The following is a 21,822-nucleotide window of genomic DNA, read 5'->3' on the forward strand; positions in this document are numbered from 1 at the left end:
CCGGCCACAGAACTGCCGCTCACTGGATTTTTTTTCTTTTTCGGACCATTCTCTGTAAACCCTAGAGATGGTTGTGCGTGAAAATCCCAGTAGATCAGCAGTTTCTGAAATTCTCAGACCAGCCCTTCTGGCACCAACAATCATGCCACGTTCAAAGGCACTCAAATCACCTTTCTTCCCCATACTGATGCTCGGTTTGAACTGCAGGAGATTGTCTTGACCATGTCTACATGCCTAAATGCACTGAGTTGCCGCCATGTGATTGGCTGATTAGAAATTAAGTCTTAACACACAGTTGGACAGGTGTACCTAATAAAGTGGCCAGTGAGTGTATATATATATATATATATATATATACATACACACACACACACACACACACACACACACACACACACACTACAGACCAAAAGTTTGGACACACCTCATTCAAAGAGTTTTCTTTATTTTCATGACTATGAAAATTGTAGATTCACTCTGGAGGCATCAAAACTATGAATTAACACATGTGGAATTATATAATTAGCAAAAAAAGTGGGAAACAACTGAAAACATGTCTTATATTCTAGGTTCTTCAAAGTAGCCACCTTTTGCTTTGATTACTGCTTTGCACACTCTTGGCATTCTCTTGGTGAGCTTCAAGAGGTTGTCACCGGAAATGGTTTTCACTTCACAGGTGTGCCCTGTCTGGTTTAATAAGTGGGATTTCTTGCCTTATAAATGTGGTTGGGACCATCAGTTGTGTTGTGCAGAAGTCTGGTGGATACACAGCTGATAGTCCTACTGAATAGAGTGTCAGAATATGTATTATGGCAATAAAAAAGCAGCTAAGTAAAAAAAAACAAGTGGCCATCATTACTTTAAGAAATGAAGGTCAGTCCGAAAATTTGGGAAAGCTTTGAAAGTGTCCCCAAGTGCAGTGGCAAAAACCATCAAGCGCTACAAAGAAACTGGCTCACGTGAAGACCGCCCCAGGAAAGGAAGACCAAGAGTCACCTCTGCTGCGGAGGATAAATTCATCTGAGTCACCAGTCTCAGAAATCGCAGGTTACCAGCAGATCAGATTAGAGACCAGGTCAATGCCACACAGAGTTCTAGCAGCAGACACATCTCTACAACAACTGTTAATAGGAGACTTTGTGCAGCAGGCCTTCATGGTAAAATAGCTGCTAGGAAACCACTGCTAAGGACAGGCAACAAGCAGAAGAGACTTGTTTGGACTAAAGAACACAAGGAATGGACATTAGACCAGTGGAAATCTGTGCTTTTGTCTGATGAGTCCAAATTTGAGATCTTTGGTTCCAACCACAGTGTCTTTGTGCAACGCAGAAAAGGTGAACGGATGGACTCTACATGCCTGGTTCCCACCGTGAAGCATTGGAGGAGGAGGTGTGATGGTGTGGGGGTGCTTTGCTGGTGACACTGTTGGGGATATATTCAAAATTGAAGGCATACTGAACCAGCATGGCTACCACAGCATCTTGCAGCGGCATACTATTCCATGAGGTTTGCGTTTAGTTGGACCTTCATTTATTTTTCAACAGGACAATGACCCCAAACACACCTCCAGGCTGTGTAAGGGCTATTTGACCAAGAAGGAGAGTGATGGGGTGCTACGCCAGATGACCTGGCCTCCACAGTCACCAGACCTGAACCCAATGGAGATGGTTTGAGGTAAGCTGGACCGCACAGTGAAGGCAAAAGGGCCAACAAGTGCTAAGCATCTCTGGGAACTCCTTCAAGACTGTTGGAAGACCATTTCCGGTGACTACCTCTTGAAGCTCATCAAGAGAATGCCAAGAGTGTGCAAAGCAGTAATCAAAGCAAAAGGTGGCTAATTTGTAGAACCTAGAATATAAGACATATTTTCAGTTGTTTCACACTTTTTTGTTAATTATATAATTCCACATGTGTTAATTCATAGTTTTGATGCCTTCAGAGTGAATCTACAATTTTCAGTCATGAAAATAAAGAAAACTCTTTGAATGAGAAGGTGTGTCCAAACTTTTGGTCTGTACTGTATATATGTAATCGATATTACATAGTGTATTACATATTTACATTTTATTACAGTTTTGTGTTGTAAAGTTGTATTCCAATAAATATATCTTATGTTCTATCTAAATATCTTGATTATTGTATCATAAAATGATTTAATGTCTGATGTTCACATTGTACTACAATAAATTTTTGACTTAAATATAAGCAATATATGTGGGAGTCGGTGTAAGGGAAATTGAGGAGTCGGAGTCACAGGTTTGGCTTATCGACTCCACAGCCCTGTGTTTTCTCATTTTTTGTCTCTTGCACATGTGTTTTTCATGATTGTTCGTTTCTGATTGATCTATGTATATATACCGTATATACTCGAGTATAAGCCGACCCCCCTATTTTTGCCACAAAAAAACTGGGAAAACTTATTGACTCGTGTATAAGCCGAGGGTGCACAGTGTGTGGCCCCAGTTATCATGCACAGTGAGTGGCCCCAGCTTTTCTGCACAGTGAGTGGCCCCAGTTATGCTCAGTGAGTGGCCCAAGCTTTGCTGCACAGTGAGTGGCCCCAGTTATGCTGCACAGTGAGTGGCCCCAGCTTTGCTGCACAGTGAATGGCCCCAGCTTTGCTGCACAGTGAATGGCCCCAGCTTTGCTGCACAGTGAGTGGCCCCAGCTTTGCTGCACAGGGAGTGGCCCCAGCTTTGCTGCACAGGGAGTGGCCCCAGCTTTGCTGCACAGGGAGTGGCCCCAGTTATGCTCAGTGAGTGGCCCCAGCTTTGCTGCACAGTGAGTGGCCCCAGCTTTTCTGCACAGTGAGTGGCCCCAGTTATGCTCAGTGAGTGGCCCCAGCTTTTCTGCACAGTGAGTGGCCCCAGCTATGCTCAGTGAGTGGCCCAAGCTTTGCTGCACAGTGAGTGGCCCCAGTTATGCTGCACAGTGAGTGGCCCCAGTTATGCTGCACAGTGAGTGGCCCCAGCTTTGCTGCACAGTGAGTGGCCCCAGCTTTGCTGCACAGGGAGTGGCCCCAGCTTTGCTGCACAGGGAGTAGCCAAAGCTTTGCTGCACAGGGAGTGGCCCCAGTTATGCTCAGTGAGTGGCCCCAGCTTTGCTGCACAGTGAGTGGCCCCAGCTTTTCTGCACAGTGAGTGGCCCCAGCTTTTCTGCACAGTGAGTGGCCCCAGTTATGCTCAGTGAGTGGCCCCAGCTTTGCTGCACAGTGAGTGGCCCCAGCTTTTCTGCACAGTGAGTGGCCCCAGCTTTGCTGCACAGTGAGTGGCCCCAGCTTTGCTGCACAGTGAGTGGCCCCAGCTTTTCTGCACAGTGAGTGGCCCCAGTCATGCTGCACAGTGAGTGGCCCCAGCTTTGCTGCACAGTGACTGGCCCAAGCTTTGCTGCACAGTGAGTGGCCCCAGTTATGCTGCACAGTGAGTGGCCCCAGCTTTGCTGCACAGTGAATGGCCCCAGCTTTGCTGCACAGTGAGTGGCCCCAGCTTTGCTGCACAGGGAGTGGCCCCAGCTTTGCTGCACAGGGAGTGGCCCCAGTTATGCTCAGTGAGTGGCCCCAGCTTTGCTGCACAGTGAGTGGCCCCAGCTTTTCTGCACAGTGAGTGGCCCCAGTTATGCTCAGTGAGTGGCCCCAGCTTTTCTGCACAGTGAGTGGCCCCAGTTATGCTCAGTGAGTGGCCCAAGCTTTGCTGCACAGTGAGTGGCCCCAGTTATGCTGCACAGTGAGTGGCCCCAGCTTTGCTGCACAGTGAGTGGCCCCAGCTTTGCTGCACAGGGAGTGGCCCCAGCTTTGCTGCACAGGGAGTAGCCAAAGCTTTGCTGCACAGGGAGTGGCCCCAGTTATGCTCAGTGAGTGGCCCCAGCTTTGCTGCACAGTGAGTGGCCCCAGCTTTTCTGCACAGTGAGTGGCCCCAGTTATGCTCAGTGAGTGGCCCCAGCTTTTCTGCACAGTGAGTGGCCCCAGCTTTGCTGCACAGTGAGTGGCCCCAGCTTTGCTGCACAGTGAGTGGCCCCAGCTTTTCTGCACAGTGAGTGGCCCCAGTCATGCTGCACAGTGAGTGGCCCCAGCTTTGCTGCACAGTGAGTGGCCCCAGCTTTTCTGCACAGTGAGTGGCCCCAGCTTTGCTGCACAGTGAGTGGCCCCAGCTTTGCTGCACAGTGAGTGGCCCCAGCTTTTCTGCACAGTGAGTGGCCCCAGTCATGCTGCACAGTGAGTGGCCCCAGCTTTGCTGCACAGTGAGTGGCCCCAGTTATCTGCACAGTGAGTGGCCCCAGCTTTTCTGCACAGTGAGTGGCCCCAGCTTTGCTGCACAGTGAGTGGCCCCAGCTTTGCTGCACAGTGAGTGGCCCCAGCTTTTCCGCACAGTGAGTGGCCCCAGCTTTTCTGCACAGTGAGTGGCCCCATCATGTTGCTGCTGCCGCTGCCTCCCTTACAAAAAAAAACAAAAACCTGTATTCTCACCTCAGTCGCTGCCCCCTGCTCATCGGCGTTGCGCTCTGCAGTGACTGTGCAGGCAGAGAGCGATAGCGCTCTCTGACCTGAATGTCACTGCAGAGGACGCAAGACAGCAGAGCGCAGGGACAGGTGACTATGCCTCCCAACCCCCCGTTCATACTCACCGGGTCCTGGCGCTTGTCTCTGCAGCTCCCCTGCTTGTTGTTCCATGTTGTGGGCGCTGCTCTCTTCCTGGTTCAGCGGTCACGTGGTACCCGCTCATTAAAAATGCGCATATTTAATGAGCGGGTACCATTTGACAGCTGAAGCAGGAAGAGAGCAGCGCCGACAACATGGAACAACAAGCAGGGGAGCTGCAGAGAAGGGTGAGTATGATCTGACACCCCCGCTCCCCTCCCCTGCTGATCCCCCCCGGTATATGACCCGTGTATAAGCCGAGAGGGGGACTTTCAGCCCAAAAAAATGGGCTGAAAATCTCGGCTTATACACGAGTATATACGGTAATTGTGGTAGTACTTGTTTCTGTATCCTATGATTAAGAGTGCAGGAAAAGCACTCGAGACGTGGCAGGCAACTTGATTTTAAATGGCTTGATCTGCCACAATAAAAATTTTACTTTATTTCTCTGGAGTGCAGTCAAACTTTTTTCTTCCTGTTCCGCTACGCTAACTAGCCTGGACGAGCACCCAACCTCTGTATGTGTTTCGGCTCTATTAATTTGGACCTACAGATTGATCCCGTTGCAGCTCGGAGACTCCCCTCCTATGTAGCTCAGTTAAGTAGCTATGCGATTAACAGAACACTGAACACCTGCAGAAAGTCCCGCACGCCCCAGACACATCCTGGACAGCTAAGCTGTCAATCAAGGCACCATCAGCCCAGCAAGCCCATCCCAGTATTGGACAACCAAGCTATCAATCAAGACACAGACAGCTCAACAAGACAGTTTCCATAGAACAGCATAGCAATCATTCACTGAGCGGAGTAAACGTGACACTGTCCATGCCTGTGTGTCCGTGTTTCACATTCCAGTGCAGTACATGTGCCAGCATGTGGGAAAATCAATACAGATCACGCTGTGACCAGTCGCCGTCCGGCTGATGAAGGCCGCTCTCATTATTGTTGCTTGGTCTCCCTGTGATCAGGATGTGTGAAGGAGGCCTAAAGCAGGAGATAACCTTTCTAGCTGACTGAGATTCAAGATTTATCTCATCAGTCTGACAGGTTTATTGGAAGGAAGGAGGACACCATGGAGCTGCTAAAATAAACTATACAAACTGTCTTCAGTTTATTCTCATCTAGAATATACAGTATGTCTATATACAGTTATGTGAAAAAGTGTTTGCCCCCTTCCTGATTTCCTATTCGTGTTTGCCCCCTTCCTGATTTCCTATTCGTGTTTGCCCATTTCCTATTCTTTTGCATGTTGGTTACACTTAACTGTTTCAGATCAAACTTAAATAATAGACATTGATAACACAAGTGATTACAAAATGCAGTTTATAAATGAAGGTCTTTATTATTAAAAGGAAAAAGAAATCCAAACTTACAAGCCCTGTATGAAAAAGTGATTTCTCCCTAAACCTAATAACTGGTTGGGCCACCCTTAGCAGCAACAACTGCAGTCACACGTTTGCGATAACTGGCAGTGAGTCTTTTACAATGCTCTGTAGGCATTTTGGCTCACTCCTCTTTGCAGAATTGTGGTAATACAGCCACATAGGAGGGTTTCCAAACATGAACCGCCTTTTTAAGGTAATGAAGGAAGAACTGGGGAACGAATAAGTGCAATAGGGTCTTTATCCGATATATACCTGTATTTAATAAACTAAAATAACTCACCAGATGTGGTGGCAGAAAGCAACGTGAAAAATGTTACATTTTATTCTATATGTTATTCTATATGTAACATTTTAGTATTTGACTTTGTTTCAGTGCTAATGTTGAACTTTGACATTAACATGTGCTCGGATTGGCATTTTTTTTTTAAAGACCACATATAAGATAGCCACTTCTGACAGTTACCACTAGTTTTCTGTCCTGATGAAGAGGTCCTGTGTGACCTCGAAACACATTGACTCTTATACCCTGCAAATAAATCCATCCAAGTATATGTTGTTTTGGATCCTTTATCAGCAGTGCTGTCTATGACACCTTCATCCCGTCTTTTTATTAAGGTCATGCCACAGCATCTCAATCAGATTAAGGACAGGAGTTTGACTAGGCCACCCCAAAGGTCTTCCAGGACCTGCCTGACAAAATGATGTAGACCAAAAGGTTCTCAAAAGCTAAACATCATGCCACAACCAAAGAAATTACGGAACAAACTGAAAAGTTAAGTAATTGAGATCTATCAGTCTGGAATGGGTCAAAAAGTAATTTCTCAAGCTTTGGGACTCCAGCAAACCAGAGTGAGAGCCATTATCCCCTTATCCCCTGAAACATTTGAGTGTGACAAACATGCAAAACAATAGGAAATCATGAAGGGGGCAAACACTTTTTCACACAACTGTATATACCGTAGAAATCTGTACTCACTCGGCTGCTGTTGAGGTAGGCATAGGAAGCAGTATTGTGGAAATGTCCAAGCAAGTTTAGTAAAATGGCATAAACCGCTCTGGATATTCAAAACAAAGGTACAGCCTTAATTTAATTCAGTAAAACACGCCCCTGCAGTTCCTTGACATCTGGATTGAAGCTTCCAATGATGGGATGATCCATACAGATGTATACAGGAAGCCGACAGCCACAAACTCGTGTTTACAAGCAGGCTCTGCCCACCCAGCAAGCATCATCCGTAGTATCCCTATAGGTCGGTTTTACACGCTAAGAGATTTTGTTCGGATCCAATAAGGTTTGAGAAACAGTGAGCAGAACTGACCAGGAGATTTGAGGATAGGGGCTACAGTCGAAGGATGATCAGGAGGGGGTACAAAAGAGCGGTTGCAACATCTAGGAATGAACTGCTATATAGTTACCAAATTGCAGATAAAGAGAACAACAAACAGGTAAGATTTATCTCCACTTTTAATGGTCGGTGGCATAACATAGAAAAATTCATCAATAAACATTGGAATGTCCTCCTTACGGACCCCATTTTGAAAAGGGCTTTACCTCCTTCCCTCCAGTGTGTAGCTCGACGTTCGGCCAATTTTAAAGATCTTTTGGTGCATAGTCACTACAATCCCCTAAGAGTCTCCAGCAGTAGGTCCCTAGGCCCAGGGTTCTTCCCATGTGGCCTATGTAAGGCTTGTTTGAATCTGAACAAATCCAAGAAATGCAAAAATTTTGATGGATCACACCTTTACGATATTCGGAAACACCTCACATGTAGTTCCAAGGGGGTGATATATCACGCTGAATGCCTGTGTGGGAAAGTATATGTCGGGCTGACCACAAGGGAACTTAAATTTAGAGTGAGGGAGCACGTGTTGGATATTGAGAAGGCCTCCACTGTGGATAATGACATTGTTTTTAAAAACTTTACCATGTCACTTTACTAACTCAGCAATTTTTTACTGCCCTAATACAGCTCTGGCAAAATTTAAGAGACTACAGCAAAATTTTCAGTTTGTCAGATTTTTCCCTTTATAGGTATATTTTTGAGTAAAATGTAAATTGCTTTTTTATTCTATAAACTACTGACAACATAGCTTCGAATTTCCAAGCACTAAATTTTGTATTTATTTTCTGAAAATGAGAAATGCTCAAAATAACAAAAAAATGCAGTGCTTGAAGACCTCAAATAATGCTAAGAAAACAAGTTCATTTAGAAACAACTGTTTTAACTCAGGAAGAGTTCAGAAATCAATATTGTGGAATAACCATGATTTTTAATCACAGCTTTCATGCGTCTTGGCTGCTTTCCTCCAGTCTTTCACGCTGCTTTTGGGTGACCTTATGCCACTCCTGGTACAAAAATTTAAGCAGTTCTTCTTTGTTTGATGGCTTGTGACTATCCATCTTCCTCGTGATTACATTCCAGAGGTTTTCAGTGGGGTACAGGTCTGGAGACTGGGCTGGCCATGACAGGGATTTGATGTGGTGGTCCTTCATCCACACATTGATTGACCTTGCTGTGTGGCATGGCACATTGCCCTGCTGGAAAAAAACAGTCCTCAGAGTCGTAAAACATTGCCTGAGCAGAAGGAATCAACTGTGTTTCCAGGATAACCTTGTATGCGGCTTGATTAATCCGTCCTTCACAAAGAAAAACCTGCCCAATTCCAGCCTTGCTGAAGCATCCCCAGATCATCACGGATCCTCCACCAAATTTCACAGTGGGTGCAAGACACTGTGGCTTGTACGCCTCTCCAGGTCTCCATCTAAACCATTACACGACCAGGTGTTGGGCAAAGCTGAAAATTAGACTCATCAGAGAAGATTACCTTACTCCAGTCCTCTATGGTCCAATCCTTGTCACGGGGCAGTTGCGGGGAAACAGGAGACGTGGAACCAGGGCCCCTGCCTGAACTGCCCCTCAGGCTAAAGGGGGTGCCCTGACTCTTCTTAACTTGGGGGTACACTTGATGGTAGGGAGGCCCAAGTTCCCGACCTGTCCCTATCTCCTGTTTAGCCCTGAGCTAAACACCCAACCCCCTCTCCAGGAAGTGAGACAGGGAAGTGAACTGCACCAATAACACGAAAGGAAATATGAAACAGACACGACGGGGTTAAAGCAACTAAAAACCAAAGCTTAGCTTTATCTGCTGCCAATGCTCCCACCAGCAGAGTAAGGCACCCAATCAGCATCCAGCAGCATCACCACTGCTCCAGATAAGCTGAACCCCCTCTGCACCAGGCAGGTCCCAGTCTTCACCAAGGTTGGTTAGCAAATGACCAGTATTACCAACAGTGAATTGCAGCACCAGGTGGCCTTATAAAGGGAAGTGGGAGTAGTCACCACCTGCTGACTAACTAAACATGTAGTAACACCAGCGGCCACCGGGGTGGGGAGAACCCAGCAGCCAACCAACTACAGTTGAAGTAACACCAGCTGTCACTGGAGGGAAAAACTATTAACCCCTTAACGACCGCCGATACGCCTTTTAACGGCGGTAGTTAAGGGTACTAAAACCACAGCGCCGTTAATTCACGGCGCTGTGATTTAAGTGAATAGCGCACCCCAGTGTCTGATTTTCTCCGGGGTCTCGGCTGCCAGGGGTAGCCGAGACCCCAGAGAACATGAATCGGTCGGTTTTTACCGACCCCCGCTTTTGCGATCGCCGTTATTAACGCTATAACGGCGACCGCAAAAAAAAAAAAAAAAGCCGCCATTTTACATTTAATTTCTCTCTCCTCTGATGTGATCGCACATCAGAGGAGAGAGAAATAGGGTCCCCGATCCCCTCCCGGTACCACTCCGTGGCCCTCCGTCCCCTCCCGGTGGTCCCACGTCCCGCCAGCATCCTCCGATGGGCGCCGCCATCTTGAAAATGGCAGGTGCATGCGCAGTGCGCCCGCCGGGAATCTGCCGGCTCTGGCTGGCAGATTCCATTCATTATTTTGATCACTATGATAAATGATCATAGTGATCAAAATAAAAAAAATAGTACATAACCCCCCCGTTTATCACTCCCTTATATAGATAAATATAATGAAATAAAGAAAATATTTTTTTTTTCCAGTTTTCCATTAGGGTTAGGGCTAGGGTTAGGGCTAGGGTTGTGCTAGGGTTAGGGCTCAGGTCACGGCTAGGGTTAGAATTAGGGTTAGGGTGAACTAGGATTAGGGTTAGAATTAGGAATTAGGGTTGGGATTAGGGCTAGGGTTGGGATTAGGGTTAGGGGTGTGTTGGGGTTAGGGTTGGAGCAAGAATTGAGGGGTTTCCACTATTTACCAACTTTGGGGGTCTAAAAATTGGAGTCTAAAAAATCACTTTTGTGGAAATAAAAAAGACTTTATTTTCACGGCCCTGCGTTTATAAACTTTTGTGAAGCTCTTGGGGGTTCAAAGTGCTCACCACACATCTATAAGTTCCTTAATGGGTCTATTTTCCAAAATGGGGTCACTTGTTGGGGGTTTCCACTGTTTAGGCCCATCAGGGACTCTGCAAGCGCAACATGATGCCCGCAGACCATTCCATCAAAGTCTGCATTCCAAAATGGCACTCCTTCCCTTCCGAGCTCTCCCATGCACCCAAACAGTGGTTCCCCCCCACATATCGGGTATCGGCGTACTCAGAACAAATTGCATAACAACTGTGCGGGTATGATTTCTCCTGTTACCCTTGTAAAAAATAAAAATTTGGGGGCAAAAAGATCATTTTTGTGGAAAAAAATAGATTTCTTATTTTCATTGCTCTACGTTATAAATTTCTGTGAAGCACTTGAAGGTTCAAAGTGCTCACCACACATCTAGATAAGTTCCTTAATGGGTCTAGTTTCCAAAATGGGGTCACTTGTTGGAGGTTTCCACTGTTTAGGCACATTAAGGGCTCTCCGAACGCAACATGGCACCCGATCTCAATTCCAGCCAATTCTGCGTTGAAAAAGTCAAACGGCGCTCCATCCCTTGCGTGCTCTGCCGTGTGCTGAAAAAGTGGTTTACCCCCACATATGGGGTATCGGCGTATTCAGGAGAAATTGTACAACAAATTTTGTGGTTGATTTTCTCTTTTAACACTTGAAAATAAAAAAAATTGGTTCTGAAGTAAATTTTTTGCAAAAAAAGTTAAATGTTAATTTTTTCCTTCCACATTGTTTTAGTTGCTGTGAAGCACTTAAAGGGTTAATAAACTTCTTGAATGTGGTTTTGAGCACCTTGAGGGGTCTAGTGTTTAGAATGGTGCCACTTTTGGGTATTTTCTGTCATGTACACCCCTCCCAAAATGACTTTAAATATGATGTGGTCCCTAAAAAAAATGGTTTTGTAAATTTTGTTGTAAAAATGAGAAATTGCTGGTCAACTTTTAACCCTTATAACTTCCTAACAAAAAAAAATTTTGCTTCCAAAATTGTGCTGATGTAAAGTAGACATGTGGGAAATGTGTGACACATCTTTCTGATTTAAGGGCATAAAAATTTAAAGTTTTAAAATTGCAAAATTTTCTAAATTTTCGCCATATTTCCATTTTTTCATAAATAAACACAAGACTTATTGAAGAAATTTTACCACTAACATGAAGTACAATATGTCACGAAAAAACAATCTTAGAATCAGCGGGATCCATTAAAGCGTTCCAGAGTTATAACCTCATAAAGGGACAGTGGTCAGAATTGTAAAAATTGGCATGGTCATTAAGCTGCAAACTGGCTCTGTCGCTAAGGGGTTAACTCTCGATGGCCTGAAAGGAAAAACGTTTATATCAGAGCATCCGGACTCTGACACAGATGACTGACCCCTCTGACGCCTCCTCCTAAGAGGACTCCGACACCCAGGGTTAGCATGTGGTGAGGGTAGAGACTTGCCCCTACTCCCTGGCAGCACCTCTGCTGCCCCCACTGGAGAAGAAGGGGACGGTTGTAGAAAGATGGCAGAGACAGTAGCCCACAGGCAGCAGCCCTCACACGACTGATCCCAGCTGACTACTTCCCTAGACCGCCAATCTATGATTGGGTTGTTTTTCCAACCAAGGGAGGCCTAAAACGATGGATGATGGAATTCACCCCCAAGACGTAGCATGACAGGGACTCTACATGATATGTCCCTATACGCAAATGTATTTTTTCCACGACTTGGGTCAACCTCCCCTGGCTCAGTGGGACAGAGTCAATGGCCTGGACGCTAAGGGTTTTGGCCAGCGTCCTACACCTCAGGCCATGGGTCTGGACAAAGTGAGCATCCAGCAGATTGACTCCCGCTCCACTGTCCACAAACACCGGTATGCCCTCAGGTACCCTGCCAACCACTTCTGCTGACAAAGTACACAGAGTGAGAAAAATGGAGGAAATATACACTCCCTGGTCGCCTCCCTCCACACGACCAGGGGGACGCGGCTTCTTAGGTGGTACGGAAGTTTGGCGCCAGCTGAGCAGACCCTGATAAAATGACCAGTCTGCCCACAGCTAAAACATGCCCCCAAACCATGACGAACCGCAGGCAGCCCCATTGGGGAACAAACTCCTCCCACCTGCCTGGGCTCGTCCGACTGCACCATTGAGTCCTCCTCCCTAGCAAGGACTACAGGGGGCAAATTCACCAAAGCAGCAAAAAACTCGTCCACCGACCGTAGAGATGATGAATCGGCCGGCAGGGAGATGGCTCAGGATAGGGGAACAACTTTAAGGAGAGATATGATGAATCCCACCCGCTGTTCCTCACTCCCTAATGAACGAGGGCGGAGCCTGAAGTGTAGCTTGCAGGCCTCCTGAAAAAAACAAAAAGTTATCTCTCCCTCCAGAAAACCTGTCTGGGAGAGATAACTTGGGTTCTGGTTGAGCCTGAACCTGAGCTGAGGCCCCGAACCCCACGAACTGCTGCAGCTGCTGCTCCACCACACCGTGAGGCACCCCACGCTCCTCAGTGAGGGTCTGCAGCAATTGGAGATAGGTCTGCATTAGAGCCATGGCTCACCAGAAAAAAAAATGGGTGCTGGTAATAATGTCATGGGGCAGTTGCGGGGAAACAGGAGACGTGGAACCAGGGCCCCTGAACTGCCCCTCAGGCTAAAGGGGGTGCCCTGGCTCTCCTTAACTTGGGGGTACACTTGATGGTAGGGTGGCCCAAGTCCCCAACCTGTCCCTATCTCCTGTTTAGCCCTGAGCTAAACACCCAACCCCCTCCCCAGGAGGTGAGACAGGGAATAAATCCCTCTGCTAGTAAAGCCAGAATTGAGCTCTTCTTTTCCTCACTCAAGACTTGTCTTTTCAACTCCTTTGGCATGATTATAAGTTATTTTTTCATTCCTATTAATTTTGGGATATTACTAGCACTTGTTTTGCCATCCAGCTTGTCCTATTGCAAAAGGATTGTGAACACCGCAGCAGGGTTTTTATACTTTCCTTTGTTAAATAAGATTTGGTTCAGGTGATCACCTAATCAGAAGCACATTGAGTAGAATGAGGTGTAGTCTGGTTGGAATTCAAGTGACACTGGAATGGAATGGCTGTGAGACATGTAGAGAAGCTGATTTTTATAAAACTGTGCAGTTGTCTCTTAATTTTTGCCACAGCTGTGTGTATGTGTATGTGTATACACACACACACACACACACACTGCCGTTCAAAAGTTTAGGGTCACTTATAAATTCCCTTATTTTGAAAGAAAAGCTGTTTTTGCCAATGAAGCTAACATTAAATGATACAGAAATACACTCTATACATTGTTAATGTGGTAAATGACTATTCTAGCTGCAAACATCTGGTTTGTAATGCAATGTCTTCATAGGTGTATAGAGGCCCATTTCCAACAACCATCACTCCAGTGTTCTTATGGTACTTTGTGTTTGCTGTGTAAGAAGGCTAATGGATGGTTAGAATACTTGCACAAGGGTATGTTAGCACAGCTGAAAACAGTTTGGCTGATTACAGAAGCTATAAACCTGACCTTCTTTTGAGCTAGTTGAGAATCTGGAGCATTACATTTGTTGGTTCCATTAAACTATCAAAATGGCCAGAAAAAAAGAACTTTCATGTGAAACTCGACAGTCTATTCTTGTCCTTAGAAATGAAGGCTATTCCATGTGGGAAAGTGCCAAGAAAAGCCGGATTACATACCGGTAATGCTCTTTTAATGAGTCCACGACAGCACCCACTTGGAGAGAGGGATCCGCCCATAGGAACAGGAAACCTACAGAGATAAAAGAGGGCGGTCCACCTCTCCCCCTCAGTTGGATTTCAGAGTACCAGGAGGACCGCCAATTATTAGGCCATTATATTATCCAATATTCTAATTTTATTAACTTTACAACTAAGAAGGTGTATATACATTATGTTAACATCTAGGGAGGGTTAGTGAACGGGTGCTGTCGTGGACTCATTAAAAGAGCATTACCGGTAAGTAATCCGGCTTTTTACTCTTCGCCACGACAGCACCCACTTGCAGAGACTTTCACCTGGGAGGGCCACCGTGCTAAGGACCGTTCTACCAAAGGCTAGGTCGGATGAGCATGATAAATCAAGCCTATAGTGATTATAAAAGGTAGAGGGTGTAGACCAGGTTGCCGCCTTACATATAGACTCGATTGCGACGTCTCCCCTCTCTGCCCAGGAGGAAGCCATGGCTCTGGCGGAATGTGCTCTGATACCCTCCGGAGGATCTTCATTGCTCTCGGAGTATGCCAGCCCAATTGCGTCTCTGATCCACCGAGACAAAGTACCCCTTGTGACTTCATGTCCCTTCTTTTGGCCCTGGAAGGAAATAAACAGAGCCCTACTCTTCCTCCAGCTACTAGACCTTTCGATGTATTGTAATACCGCTCTTCTAACGTCTAGTGTATGGAACTTTTCTTCCTCTGGAGTAGAAGGGTTACTAAAAAATGAAGGGAGGTGGATCTCTTGTGATCTATGAAACTTCCCTGCTACCTTTGGTAAGTATGAGGGGTCTGGTTTCAATATTAACTGATCCTGAAATGTCAACAGAAAGGGGGGTTCTATTGAAAGGGCTTGTATGTCGCTGACTCTTCTGGCTGAGGTTAGTGCAACTAGTAGTACTGTTTTGAAGTATAGGTGTTTAAGGGAAATTGAATCTAAAGGTTCAAAGGGAGGACGTGTTAGAGCCTCCAGAACTAGGTTTAAGTCCCAAGGAGGAACTCTAGGTATGTGCACCGGCTCACTCCGCTCACAGGCCGAGATGAATCTGCTTACCCACCTATTGCCTGCTACGTTATAACTATAGAGGGCCCCTAGCGCCGACACCTGTACTTTTAGTGTGTTAACAGCTAACCCTAATTCCTTCCCTTTCTGTAGGAATTCTAGGATTGCTGTAATCGGAATTTTTCCGAAATCCGGCTCTGCGTGGAACTCTAGGAATTTTCTCCATACTCTGGTGTAAATTTTTGTCGTTGTCACTTTCCGACTTTGTAGGAGTGTATTGACTAATCCCTCCGAGAAACCTCTTGATCTCAACATTTCCCTTTCAAGTTCCAAGCCGTCAAGTGGAGATTGTCCACTTGAGGATGGAAGAATGGCCCCTGTGAGAGGAGCCTGGGGGTTGAGGGAAGCACCCACGGGTCAGTCACAGACATTGCTTGCAGGCAAGAAAACCAAGGCCTCCTGGGCCAGAATGGTGCTACTAAGATTATTCGTGCTTCCTCTGCTCTGATTTTTCTGATCACCTGCGGTAGAAGTATGATTGGTGGAAACGCATATGCCAGTTTGAATTGCCACGGGGCCTGGAGGGCGTCCAGGATTTCCGGATTGTCTGTGATATTTAGAGAGGCGAATCTTCGCACCTGTCTTTTCTCTCTGGTGGCGAAGAGATCTATCTGGGGACGACCCCATAGTGCCACGATGCGTGTGAATATCTCCCGGCTTAGACACCACTCTCCTTGTCGCAGTGTATGGCGACTTAGAAAATCTGCCTCCCAATTGTCTCTTCCCCTTATGTGGAGGGCTGAGAGAGACGAAAATTGTTTTTCTGCTAGGGATAAAATCCTTCTTGCGGAAGACATTAAGGTGACTGACTGAGTTCCGCCTTGTCTGTTCAGATATGTGACTACTGTGGTGTTGTCCGAAAGGATTCTCACGTTTTCCCCTTGTAACTGCGGAAGAAAATGGCAAAATGCATGATAGACTGCTTTTAGTTCCTTTAAATTTGATGAATCCTGATCTTCGCCTATATTCCATAGGCCTTGGGCAAAACTATTTCCCATATGGGCTCCCCATCCTGTGGGGCTAGTGTCCGTGATAATTATGCGGGAGGGTGTTATAACCCAAGGTACTCCTCCCGCTAAATTATCATCCCTTAGCCACCATGTAAGGGAGGTTAGGACCTCCTGGGATAGCGTGATTTTCTTTGTCAGATTACCCCGATCCTGGGATTCCTCTAAGAGAATTTGGTGTTGTAGTTCCCTCGTGTGGAACTGGGCCCAGCGAACTGCGGGGATGCAGGCAGTAAGGGATCCCAGGAGGGACATTGCTTCCCTTAAAGATATGTGTGGCCGATCTATTGCTATCCTCACTTTCTTTTTAATTGCTGAAATTTTTACCTGAGACAGTAGACATTTTTGGTGTATGGAGTCTAGCTCGAGACCTAGGAAGGACTGTACAGACTGCGGCTCGATTCTGGACTTCTTGAAGTTTATTATCCACCCTAGGGCCTGTAGGGACAAGATTGTATCAGTAACCCGTTCATTACACTGCCGAGTTGAATTCCCTACTATCAAAAAATCATCCAGATAGGGTATTATTAGTGTGTCCTTCTGGCGTAAAAAGGCCATCACTTCCAGCATCACCTTTGTAAATACTCGTGGTGCGATGGAAATGCCGAATGGCATGGCTGTGAACTGGAGATGCTGTATGGTGCCATAGAGGAGGACCGCCACTCTGAGGTATCTCTGATATCTGCAATGGAAGGGAATGTGATAATAAGCATCCTTCAGATCCAAGCCTGCCATCATACAATTAGGGAAGAGGAGTTTAATCGTGGATCTTATGGATTCCATCTTAAATTTATGATTTATTATAAAGGAATTTAATTTCTTCAAGTTGATTATCGTTCGGAATGACCCGTCTGGTTTAGGTATCAGAAAGAGAGGGGAGTAAAATCCTGCGTTTTAGGTACATGGACCAAAACTTTTTGGTCCAGAAGGCTCCAAATCTCGGCCTCCAGGGCCTGCTGTTGAATTGGCGAGCTGAAGGATGTTTTGATTAACGAATTATGGGGTACTTGATGAAATTCTATCTTTAACCCTTCTTTAATAATGCCCAGGACCCAAGGGCTAAGCGTAATTTTCTCCCATTCTCGAAAAAAATTTTTTAGCCTTCCCCCTACTGGAGGGACTGGCTCCTCAGTTCCTGTCTCTGCGGAAGGAGGATCCACTAAACATGGCACCTTTGCCCTTTCCTTCCTTTGTGGGCCAGCGGTTTTGATTTTCTGCTGGTCTTCCTCGACCAAACGGTCTTCTTCTAAACGCCCTCCTATAATATGGGAGAGGAGGGTTAGGGAATCCTTTTTTCCTTTCTTTTGCCTTCGTAAGAATTTCATCTAAGGCTTTCCCAAATAAGAACTCACCCTCGCAAGGAATGGTACAAAGCTTTGCTTTGGACTGGGTATCCCCTCTCCAGCTTTTTAGCCATAGGCTACGTCTAGCGTTATTAGCCAACCCTGCTGTTCTGGCTGCCAAACGTAAGGAATCAGCCGAAGCATCAGCTATATATGCCGCTGCGCCGCGGATTAGAGGTATGGCGGCACGTAGCTTGTCTCTCGAGATCTTCTGGTCTATTTGCTGGTCTAGTTGGTCGATCCAGACCAGCATAGAACGAGCTGTGCAAGTACTAGCTATTGCCGGTTTGAACGTGTCGGTAGCTGCCTCCCATGCTCTCTTTAATGAGGTGTCCACTTTACGGTCCAGGGGGTCTTTTAGCACGCCCGAGTCATCCACTGGTAAGATTGTTTGCTTTGAGGCGGAGGCCACTGCCGCATCCACCTTCGGGACTTTAACCCATGTCGACAAGTCTTCATCGTTAAAGGGGTACCTTCTCTTTGAAGTTGAGGGAAGATACCCTCTCTGGTCCTGTCTCTCCCACTCCTTCTTAACCAGAGCTTTTATTGCTGGAATAACTGGAAAAACTTTCCTCTTTCTGTCTGTTAGACCTGCAAACATAATTTCCTGAGCCGTTTGCGGCTCTTTTGTATCTGTGCAACCCATTGTATTCCTCACAGATTTAACTAAATTATCCATATGATCTAATGGGAAACAGCAACGGCCCTCCGCCTCTGAGGAGGATGCCGATGTAGATGCATTAGAACTATCCGAGGCTATTTCGCCCTCATCGGTGTCTACGGCGTCTGCTGGCCTAGATGTTTCGATATTAATAGGCCTGCTAGACTGATTTAGGGCCTGTAGTTCTTCTCTAATTATAGCCTGCTTTGTCATTTCGTTTATGCATCCTTTGCACAGTCTTTTTGTGTACGAGTCCGGTAGCGGACGTGTACACAGGGCACATTCTTTATTTTTTGATTTTTCCTTCCTCTTAGTCTGAGATAGAGACATCATGACGGAGGGGAGAGGGAGGGATAGAGAGAGAGAGAGAGAGAGACATTTTATCAGCTTGATAGGCAGAGCGTCGCCCACTCACCCAGAGAAGCTATAGGTACCGGCTCATGAGGCTGAGAAGGAGGCTTGTTGGCATGGCTTCTGTGGCTACGATCCGAGGGCCCTCGTCTTGCGTGGTCCTTGGCTGCTGCTGCGTCTCCTGCCTGGGGATGTGTGTCCTGCCTTGGTGAAGACATGATTGCACGCCATATTTCTGTGCCCCAGGCCTTTTATAAGCCCCTTCTTCCTGGTACCTCCCCCTCCAGGTGCGCCCATCTGCAGCTCCTCGCTACAGCGCCCAGACTAGCCGTCCGTGCTGCAGATTAAATCATCCCTTTTTTTTTTTTTTCCTTCTTCTCTGGAGGGGGCGGGGAGCGCCTCTGCTTGCAGCGCCGCCCAGCCGCGTGTGCGCTCTGAGCCGAGGAACCTCCGGTAATCCGGAAATTCCTCCTTACCACTTCCTGCCGCGCTGCCTGTGCGTCCTCCTGGATGCTGAAGCCGTTTTAGGAACGCCGGAGGCCCGTTTTCTCCGGTTCCTGCGCCCCCACATGGACCGGAATGGATCCTCCCACCCGGTGTCATGTTGTCTACAGAAGAACCGCGGTCGGCGCCACCCGGTACCGGGGTTTCTGCCCGTCATCCATACCAGCCGAGGAGGGAGCCGGATTCCAGCACTCCCCCGTCGCTGCTTCTGGACCAGAACCCCTGCCGTTCTCACAGACACTGCACAGGCGGTTCCTTGGCCCAGGTAAGACTGTAGCGTATCCTGCGGTTCCCCATCGGAACAGGAAACCAACTGAGGGGGAGAGGTGGACCGCCCTCTTTTATCTCTGCAGGTTTCCTGTTCCTATGGGCGGATCCCTCTCTCCAAGTGGGTGCTGTCGTGGCGAAGAGTAAAACTGAAGATTTCCTACAACGGTGTGTACTACTCCCTTCAGAGGAGAGCACAAACAGGCTCTATCCAGAGTAGAAAGAGAAGTGGGAGGTCGCGCTGCACAACTGAGCAACAAAATAAGCACATTAGAGTCTGTAGTATGAGAAATCGACGCCTCACAGGTCCTCAACAGGCAGCTTCATTAAATAGTACACACAACACCAGTGTCAACGTCTACAGTGAAGAGGTGACTCCGGGATGCTGGCCTTCAGGGCAGAGTGGCAAAGAAAAATCCATATCTGAGACTGGCAAATAAAAGGGAAAGATTAATATGGGCAAAAGAACACAGACACTGGACAGAGGAAGATTGCAAAAAGTGTTATGGACAGACGGAATCCAAGTTTGAGGTGTTTGCATCACACAGAAGAACATTTGTGAGACGCAGAACAACTGAAAAGATGATGGAAGAGTGCCCAACGCCATCTGTCAAGCATGGTGGAGGTAATGTGATGGTCTGGGGTTGCTTTGCTGCTGGTAAAGTAGGAGATTTGTACAAGGTAAAAGGGAATTTGAATACGGAAGGTTATCACTCCATGTTAGGCTGGCGGAACGCACCAAGTAATATAGATGTTAATGAGGTGCGTTCGCAGCCTGGGGTTCACCGTGCAACGATGGAAACTGCTGCTAGACAATGGCGGAGTGTGCGAGGCGAACCCTGTTACTTCACAAGGTCGCGCTAATATAATGTGCGCGCAAGCGATGTGGTCACAGAACTCTGCCCAGAGGCATGGAGTCAGAGTCCTTCTAGAACCACTTGTGCTCAGAGCCGCTGCAGCGACGCTAGAGAGTGACGCTAGGAAAGTGCTGTGCCCTGTTAGCTGTCACAGAGTGCAGCGGATAGACTCGTACCGCCCAGAGGCATGGGAGATATGGCGGCACTATGACGCTAACCTTTGTGCTAGACTGGAGCACTGTGGCACATGCTTTGCCACCATGAGGCGCTGACTCAGGCTGAACTAACCCTAACACATACGTATCAAAGGAACGGGTTAATGAGTCAGTCACCAGTTACATGCATCCATCATCACTCACACAAGTCTCAACAAAAGTCTATCTTAGCACATGGCCGAGCGGCCATGCGAACCTTTTATAGCAGCGTCCTTCCGGGACCTTCCTAATGGTCCAATCTGAGCTGGAGAAGGACCTGAGCATGTGACCTCCGATCTCCAATGAGAGATCGTCCCACGGGCATGCTCAGTGGACTGACAGGAGGACTTGGTCCCTGGAGTAGATCGCTGCTGACCAGCATGCGTTGCAATAGCTGGGCCAGAGGTGGCAGCAGCAGCAACCAAACCTACAATGCTGGTGTGAGCAGAGCGCTGGGATCGACAAGTCTGCTGAGCAGGCTCCACTGTGGTCGGAAAGGAATGGGAGACCGCCGAAGGCAAAGCTCGGGATTCCTGCTGTGCAGCGACAGGAACCCAACATCTAACACTCCATTTTGCAACGCCATGCCATACCCTGTGGACAGCGCTTGATTGGAGCCAATTTCATCCTACAACAGGACAATGACCCAAAGCACACCTCCAAATTATGCATGAACTATTTAGGGAAGAAGCAGGCAGCTGGTATTCTATCTGTAATGGAGTGGCCAGCGCAGTCACCAGATCTCAACCTCATTGAGCTGTTGTGGGAGCAGCTTGACCGTATAGTACGCAAAAAGTGCACATCAAGCCAAACCAACCTGTGGGAGGGGATTCTGGAAGCATGGGGAGAATTTCTCCAGATTACCTCAGTAAATTAAAGGGAATCTGTCACCTATTTTTTTTCCCTAAGAGATGCGGCCACCGCCATCAGGGGCTTATCTACAGCATTCTGTAATGCTGTAGATAAGCCCCCGATGTAACCTGAAAGAAAAACGAGTTATATTCTACTCACCGGGGGCGGTCCGGTGCGGCCGGGTCCGATGGGTGATGCGGTCCGGCTCTGGTGACTCCCATCTTCTAGTGATGACGTCCTCATCCTTGCTTCTGTCGCGGCTCCTGCGCAGGCGTAATTTTCTGCCCTGTTGAGGGCAGATGAAAACATAGCTGGGATTCAGGATCAATGAAAACAGCATGGTTAAACAACAAAATACTCTCCATAAACCATGGATTACCAGAAAAAGAACTCCCTATATAACCTGAAAGAAAAAAAAGAGTTAGATTATACTCACCCCGGCGTTGGGTCCGGTCCGATGGGTGTCGCCGTCCAGTCCGGCACCTCCCATCTTCTAACGGTGACATCCTCTTCTTTGCTGCCTGTCGTGGCTCCTGCGCAGGTGCACTGCTCTGCCCTGTTGTGAGCAGAGTCCTG

At 47.2% G+C, this 21,822-nt stretch overlaps 1 long non-coding RNA gene across 1 annotated transcript in view; it reads right to left on the minus strand.

The window, feature by feature from the left end:
• Window positions 1-21,734, minus strand: part of LOC141088288 (uncharacterized) — a 299,679-nt gene extending 277,945 nt beyond the window's left edge. The window contains exon 1 of the long non-coding RNA XR_012231896.1: window positions 21,406-21,734. This is a non-coding gene — a long non-coding RNA (uncharacterized lncRNA). The remainder of the gene's footprint in view (window positions 1-21,405) is intronic.
• Window positions 21,735-21,822: the final 88 nt, after the last annotated feature.

The sequence above is a fragment of the Dendrobates tinctorius genome, unplaced genomic scaffold (genome assembly GCF_039654945.1).
Source record: "Dendrobates tinctorius isolate UK_male_01 unplaced genomic scaffold, ASM3965494v1 ptg000038l, whole genome shotgun sequence".
Taxonomy (NCBI): Eukaryota; Metazoa; Chordata; class Amphibia; order Anura; family Dendrobatidae; genus Dendrobates; species Dendrobates tinctorius.